We start from the raw sequence: 7,251 nt of genomic DNA on the forward strand, positions 1-7,251 counted from the left end.
TGTGCCTATGGTAGCACTAGAACTCATGATCTCCTGGTTCCTAGCCCGGTGCCTTAACCACTACACCAAACTGGCTCTGCACCCAGAGGTTAAAGGGCTAGGGTGGTGTTTCTCAACCTCAGCAACTGTCAGATGTGTGGACTTCAACTCCCAGAATTCTCCAGCCACCATGCTGGCTGGGGAATTCTGGGAATTGAAGTCCACACAGCTTAAAGTTGCTGAGGTTAATAAACACTAGGCTAGGGGCCCAGAAGCAGACTTTCTCAGTGATGGCCCTCATGTTGTGGAACAGCTTATCTCCTGAGGTTAGTGTGCCACCTTTCTGGCTTTTGATAAAGGCATAAGAATCATCTTGTACTGCTGGTTCTTTGGGTGCTAGTGGTGATCTTAGGTCACCTTTGAGTGGGGTGTTATTTGAAGGTTTTGTCCGTAAATGGGATTTTGTTTTTTATTAAGGATGTTTTGATCTTTATGTTTTGTGATGTATTCTATTCTTATAAACTAACTAAAGTCATTGGTGTGTGGGTAGTATACAAAGATATGAAATTAACAAACACATAAGTAGTTTCTAGAGTGGTGAGAAAGAACCAATTTGTTTGTATTTAGTCTGTGCTCTGTTTTACCCATTATTTACTTACTGTGTCCGTGTTATTGCTAAATACACATCTTTATGTGGAGGACAACCAGAAGAGAGACCACGCTGCAACTGGGACAGAGCAAACAAAGCTACTGTACTTCTTTCCAGAGTCCGTTTCATGTAAGGATAACAATAATGCCTGAAGAAGATTATAGATTTGTAAAAAAAAAAGTTTGCAAATGGCACTTATTTGCTAGATCTTGAGAAAATAATTACTACGGCATGGTGTGTTTTTATTGTGCTCTCCATTCATTATAGTTTTATAAATCCATCTACTTTTACTCCCATCCCATCCCATCCTTGAATATATGTTTTTGCTTGTTTTTGTGGATGCAGATTTGATTACCTTGCTTGATACTCAGAGGTGTTAGTGTGGGATTTTGAAATGGGCACAGTTTCCTGAATTGTCTTAACTCATACATGGTTATGGAGTTAATCAAAATAAACCAACCACTTACTCCTTGTGGACTGTAATAATTAATCAAAGGCCTCTACCAGCTTTCCAAATAATATCAAATCTCATTCTAATTAAATAGTTAATTTTTCTATCTATATCACTTCTGCGTGTGTTTATTCATACATCCGTGTTGTACTGTTTCCATATCAGTCTGCTTTTCTAAAAATGCATGTTCACATTCATTTCAAATCAGATATGCATGTGTATGTCTATCTTGTACATATTTTGAACTAATAGTTCCATTTATATATGAATCTATTTTTAGATTGAATTTGGGTGGATTATTATTATATCATGGATGTTTTGTTTTATTGTGGAAGATATATACTTCTTTTCTTATATACCACCAAATGTCTTATGATTGTGGCACTATAGAAGTCCAAACAAGCAAATATTTTGTCAATTTTTTGAACTTAGAATGATTACAAAAGTTTGAGGAACGTGAAGAGTTACTGTATTTCAATTAGCATATTAATCTGGGAAGATCAGTTCAAGATGGTTAGTTTAAAAATGAGATTCAAGCAAAACCTGGTTTCTTGATTGCCATAGAAGGCTACCTGCCCCAGACAGATCCGGTGCGGAACCTGGGGGTTCTCCTGGACTCACGACTCCTGCTCACAGAGCAGGTGGCAGTCGTCGCCAGGGGGGCCTTTGCACAACTTCATGTTGTGCACCAGCTACACCCTTTCCTGGATTGGGAGTCCCTCCAAACAGTCACTCATGCCCTGGTCATCTCCCGCATAGACTACTGCAATGCACTGTACATGGGGCTACCCTTGAAGAGTATCCAGAAGCTACAGCTGGTGCAAAATGCAGCCGCGCGAGCAGTTTTAGGAGCCCCTAGAAGGGCACATATACCACCGTTAGTGCACGAGCTATATCGGGTGCCGGTTTGCTTCCGGGTCCAATTCAAGGTGTTGGTTATCATCTTTAAAGCCCTACATGGCATGAGGCCAGGTTACCTGAGGGACCGCCTCACCCCCAGTACATCAACCGTCCCACCCAGACATGCAGAGAGGGCATGTTATGGACCCTGCCTTTAAGAGACTGTCATTTGGCAGGGTCCAGGAGGAGGGCCTTCTCTGCCGTGGTACCTGCCCTCTGGAATAAGCTACCCCCAAAAGTAAAGCAGGCCCCCACTCTTCCAGCCTTCCGGAAGGGGGTTAAAACCTGGTTATGCCACCTTGCCTGGGGTGGGAGGGGGAATAGCCAATCATGGGGGTGGTCGGCTCCCTGATGGGGCCAACAATAGCATCACTATTTCCCATCTTGAATTTTACATTATTTATTCTATATTGCTTATTTTTATACTTTACATATATTTATATTTATATTATATTGTTTTAATGACATTTTATTCTTCTATTTCTAATGGCCTGTAATCCACCCAGAGTCGTCATAGTATCAGTTGGGTGGGAAGAAATATGACAATAAATAAATAAATAAAATTTCTATAAAAGGTAAAACTTTCCCCCTCGTTTCTCAAACTTAATTTTTTGTTCTTAAACTATATTGTCATGTTGTTCCCCTGTTGTTTTTCCTGAGGATGGGCACCATTTAAGTTTAATTTTGTTTGCATGATAGAGAGAGATGGTGTTTTTGTAAACTTTCTTCCTCTGCCTTTCTTACTTTCTGGTTATATTTTAAGAATACAGAAGATAAATAGATTTGGACAGCTTCCTACTGCAAATATTATTGCTGCTAATGTTGAGTTTCCAAAGAGAGAAACTTATTTCATCTTTTCAGCCCATTCACAATTATTTCTCTTTGCCATAAAGCAAAGCTACAGCTGTTCCAGAGTGCAGCCGTGCAATCAGTTTTTGGTGCCCCTAGATTGGCACATATTACACCATTGCTTCGCGAGCTGCACTGGGTACCAGCCTGCTTCTGGGTGCAATTCAAGGTGTTGGTTATTACCTTTAAAGCCGTTCATGGCATGGGGCCAGGGTCCTGAGGGACCGTCTCATCCCCATTACATTGACCCATCCCACCCAATCATGCAGAGAGGGCATGTTGCGGACCCCGTCTGTAAGAAAATTCCATCTGGCGGGGTCCAGGAAGAGGGCCTTCTCTGCAGTGGCTCCCACCCTCTGGAACATCCTTCTCCCAGAGGTGAGACAGATCCCATCTCTTGTGGCCTTCCGAAAACAACTAAAAACCAAGTTCTGATACCTTGCTTGGGGTGGAAGGGGGAGTAATTACCCCTGGAGATGGTTAGCACCCTAAAATGGCCTCTTAGATATACAGTACATGAATGATTCCAACTAGTATCATCATCTGGATTTTATATGATATTTCTTTTCAATATTATATTTGTATTTATATTTATTTATGGTATTTTAATGCTTTTATCCTTATTGTCTTCAGCAAAGGATCGTTACCTTGTCGTGGTGCTGGAGCTTGAGCACCTCAATGATGCCATGAGCTAAACCGTGAAGGGCCACCCAAGACGGGAAGGTCATGACAGAGAGGTCAGACTAAATGCGATCCCTGGGGAAGGTAATGGCAACCCACCCCAGTATTCTTGCCGTGAAAACTAAATGGATCAGTACAACCAGAGATATGTCGGTATACCATCAGAAGATGAGACCCCCAGGTCGGAAGATGGTCAAAATGCTACTGGGGAGGAACAGAGGATGAGCTCAACTAGCCCCAGACGTGATGACGCAGCTAGCTCAAAGCCGAAAGGACGGCTAGCGGCCGACAGTGCTGGTGGTGAACGGCGAATCCGATGTTCTAAGGATCAACACACCATTGGAACCTGGAATGTAAGATCTATGAGCCAGGGCAAATTGGATGTGGTTATTGGTGAGATGTCAAGATTAAAGATAGACATTCTGGGCGTCAGTGAACTGAAATGGACTGGAATGGGCCACTTCACATCAAATGACCACCAGATCTACTACTGTGGACAAGAGGACCACAGAAGAAATGGAGTAGCCTTCATAATTAATAGTAAAGTGGCTAAAGCAGTGCTTGGATACAACCCCAAAAACGACAGAATGATCTCAATTCGAATTCAGGGCAAGCCATCTAACGTCACAGTGGTCCAAATATACGCCCCAACCACAAATGCTGAAGAAGCTGAAGTAGAGCAGTTCTATGAGGATCTGCAGCACCTACTGGACAACACGCCTAAAAGAGATGTTATTTTCATCACAGGAGACTGGAATGCTAAGGTGGGCAGTCAAATGACACCTCGAATTACAGGTAAGTATGGCCTGGGAGAACAAAATGAAGCAGGACATAGGCTGATAGAATTTTGCCAAGACAATTCACTCTGCATAACAAACACTCTCTTCCAACAACCTAAGAGACGGCTTTATACATGGACTTCACCAGATGGACAACACCGAAATCAGATTGACTACATCCTTTGCAGCCAAAGGTGGCGGACATCTGTACAGTCGGTAAAAACAAGGCCTGGAGCTGACTGTAGTTCTGATCACGAACTTCTTCTTGCACAATTTAGGATCAGACTAAAGAGATTAGGGAAGACCCACAGATCAGCTAGATATGAGCTCACTAATATTCCTAAGGAATATGCAGTGGAGGTGAAGAATAGATTTAAGGGACTGGACTTAGTAGATAGGGTCCCGGAAGAACTCTGGACAGAAGTTGGCAGCATTGTTCAGGAGGCGGCAACAAAATACATCCCAAAGAAAGAGAAAACCAAGAAGGCAAAATGGCTGTCTGCTGAGACACTAGAAGTAGCCCAAGAAAGAAGGAAAGCAAAAGGCAACAGTGATAGGGGGAGATATGCCCAATTAAATGCAAAATTCCAGAGGTTAGCCAGAAGAGATAAGGAATTGTTTTTAAACAAGCAATGCGCGGAAGTGGAAGGAGACAATAGAATAGGAAGGACAAGAGACCTCTTCCAGAAAATTAGAAACATTGGAGGTAAATTCCAGGCAAAAATGGGTATGATCAAAAACAAAGATGGCAAGGACCTAACAGAAGCAGAAGAGATCAAGAAAAGGTGGCAAGAATATACAGAAGACCTGTATAGGAAGGATAACAATATCGGGGATAGCTTTGACGGTGTGGTCAGTGAGCTAGAGCCAGACATCCTGAAGAGTGAGGTTGAGTGGGCCTTAAGAAGCATTGCTAATAACAAGGCAGCAGGAGACGACGGCATCCCAGCTGAACTGTTCAAAATCTTGCAAGATGATGCTGTCAAGGTAATGCATGCTATATGCCACAAATTTGGAAAACACAAGAATGGCCATCAGATTGGAAAAAATCAATTTATATCCCCATACCAAAAAAGGGAAACACTAAAGAATGTTCAAACTATCGAACAGTGGCACTCATTTCACATGCCAGTAAGGTAATGCTCAAGATCCTGCAAGGTAGACTTCAGCAGTTCATGGAGCGAGAATTGCCAGATGTACAAGCTGGGTTTAGAAAAGGCAGAGGAACTAGAGACCAAATTGCCAATATCCGCTGGATAATGGAAAAAGCCAGGGAGAAAAAATAGATGTTTTTCTATTTCTGTTTTATTGACTATTCTAAAGCCTTTGACTGTGTGGACCATAACAAATTGTGGCAAGTTCTTAGTGGTATGGGGATACCAAGTCATCTTGTATGCCTCCTGAAGAATCTGTATAACGACCAAGTAGCAACAGTAAGAACAGACCACGGAACAACGGACTGGTTTAAGATTGGGAAAGGAGTACGGCAGGGCTGTATACTCTCACCCTACCTATTCAACTTGTATGCAGAACACATCATGCGACAAGCTGGGCTTGAGGAATCCAAGGCTGGAGTTAAAATCTCTGGAAGAAACATTAACAATCTCAGATATGCAGATGATACCACTTTGATGGCTGAAAGTGAAGAGGAACTGAGGAGCCTTATGATGAAGGTGAAAGAAGAAAGTGCAAAAGCTGGCTTGCAGCTAAACCTCAAAAAAACCAAGATTATGGCAACCAGCTTGATTGATAACTGGCGAATAGAGGGAGAAAATGTAGAAGCAGTGAAAGACTTTGTATTCCTAGGTGCAAAGATGACTGCAGATGCTGACTGCAGTCAGGAAATCAGAAGACGCTTAATCCTTGGAGAAGAGCAATGACAAATCTCGATAAAATAGTTAAGAGCAGAGACATCACACTGACAACAAAGGCCTGCATAGTTAAAGCAATGGTGTTCCCTGTAGTAACATATGGCTGCGAGAGCTGGACCATAAGGAAGGCTGAGCGAAGGAAGATCGATGCTTTTGAACTGTGGTGTTGGAGGAAAATTCTGAGAGTGCCTTGGACTGCAAGAAGATCCAACCAGTCCATCCTCCAGGAAATAAAGCCAGACTGCTCACTTGAGGGAATGATATTAAAGGCAAAACTGAAATACTTTGGCCACATAATGAGAAGACAGGACACCCTGGAGAAGATGCTGATGCTAGGGAGAGTGGAAGGCAAAAGAAAGAGGGGCCGACCAAGGGCAAGGTGGATGGATGATATTCTAGAGGTGACGGACTCGTCCCTGGGAGAGCTGGGGGTGTTGACGACCGACAGGAAGCTCTGGCGTGGGCTGGTCCATGAAGTCACGAAGAGTCGGAAGCGACTAAACGAATAAACAACAAAACATCCTTATTGTAAACCACCCAGAGTCCCCCCTTTGGGGGGATGGGCGGTGGCAAAATTAATTAATTAATCAATTAAATAAATAAATAAATAAAAACTGCTATCTGGTCCTCATTTCTCCCTTTACACTGTCATATTCTAAGGGCAGAAGGAAGAGACCATTGAAGATAATTAAACTCCATTTTTTGCATTTGGTCAGCAGAAGCCAGAGAGATAAACCCATTCATGCTAATTGAGGCAGTTCAAACTCATAAAAAATAGAATATTTGTTTACAAGCTTGCGTTCCCTACACATTAGGTTTGAGTGCATATCAAAAAGAGCTCTCAAAGGTGTTTTGAAACATATAGGAGCACAAAAGAAACAGCACTTCTCTGCAACTCCTAAAAGCAACCGAATCTGTACCAGGATCACCTGCAATTCCTGGGAAAGACATAGCTGCTTTAAGGTATTGAACAGGTGCTACATTCATGCTCCTGAGGCTCTGAATCATTTCTTCAAGATTGATTCCAAAATGCTGCATAGCCTACTAGTTGTCTGAGCAATATTCTATATGCATCACAAATAGGTCTTTTTT

The sequence above is a fragment of the Candoia aspera genome, chromosome 4 (assembly GCF_035149785.1).
Source record: "Candoia aspera isolate rCanAsp1 chromosome 4, rCanAsp1.hap2, whole genome shotgun sequence".
Classification (NCBI taxonomy): Eukaryota; Metazoa; Chordata; class Lepidosauria; order Squamata; family Boidae; genus Candoia; species Candoia aspera.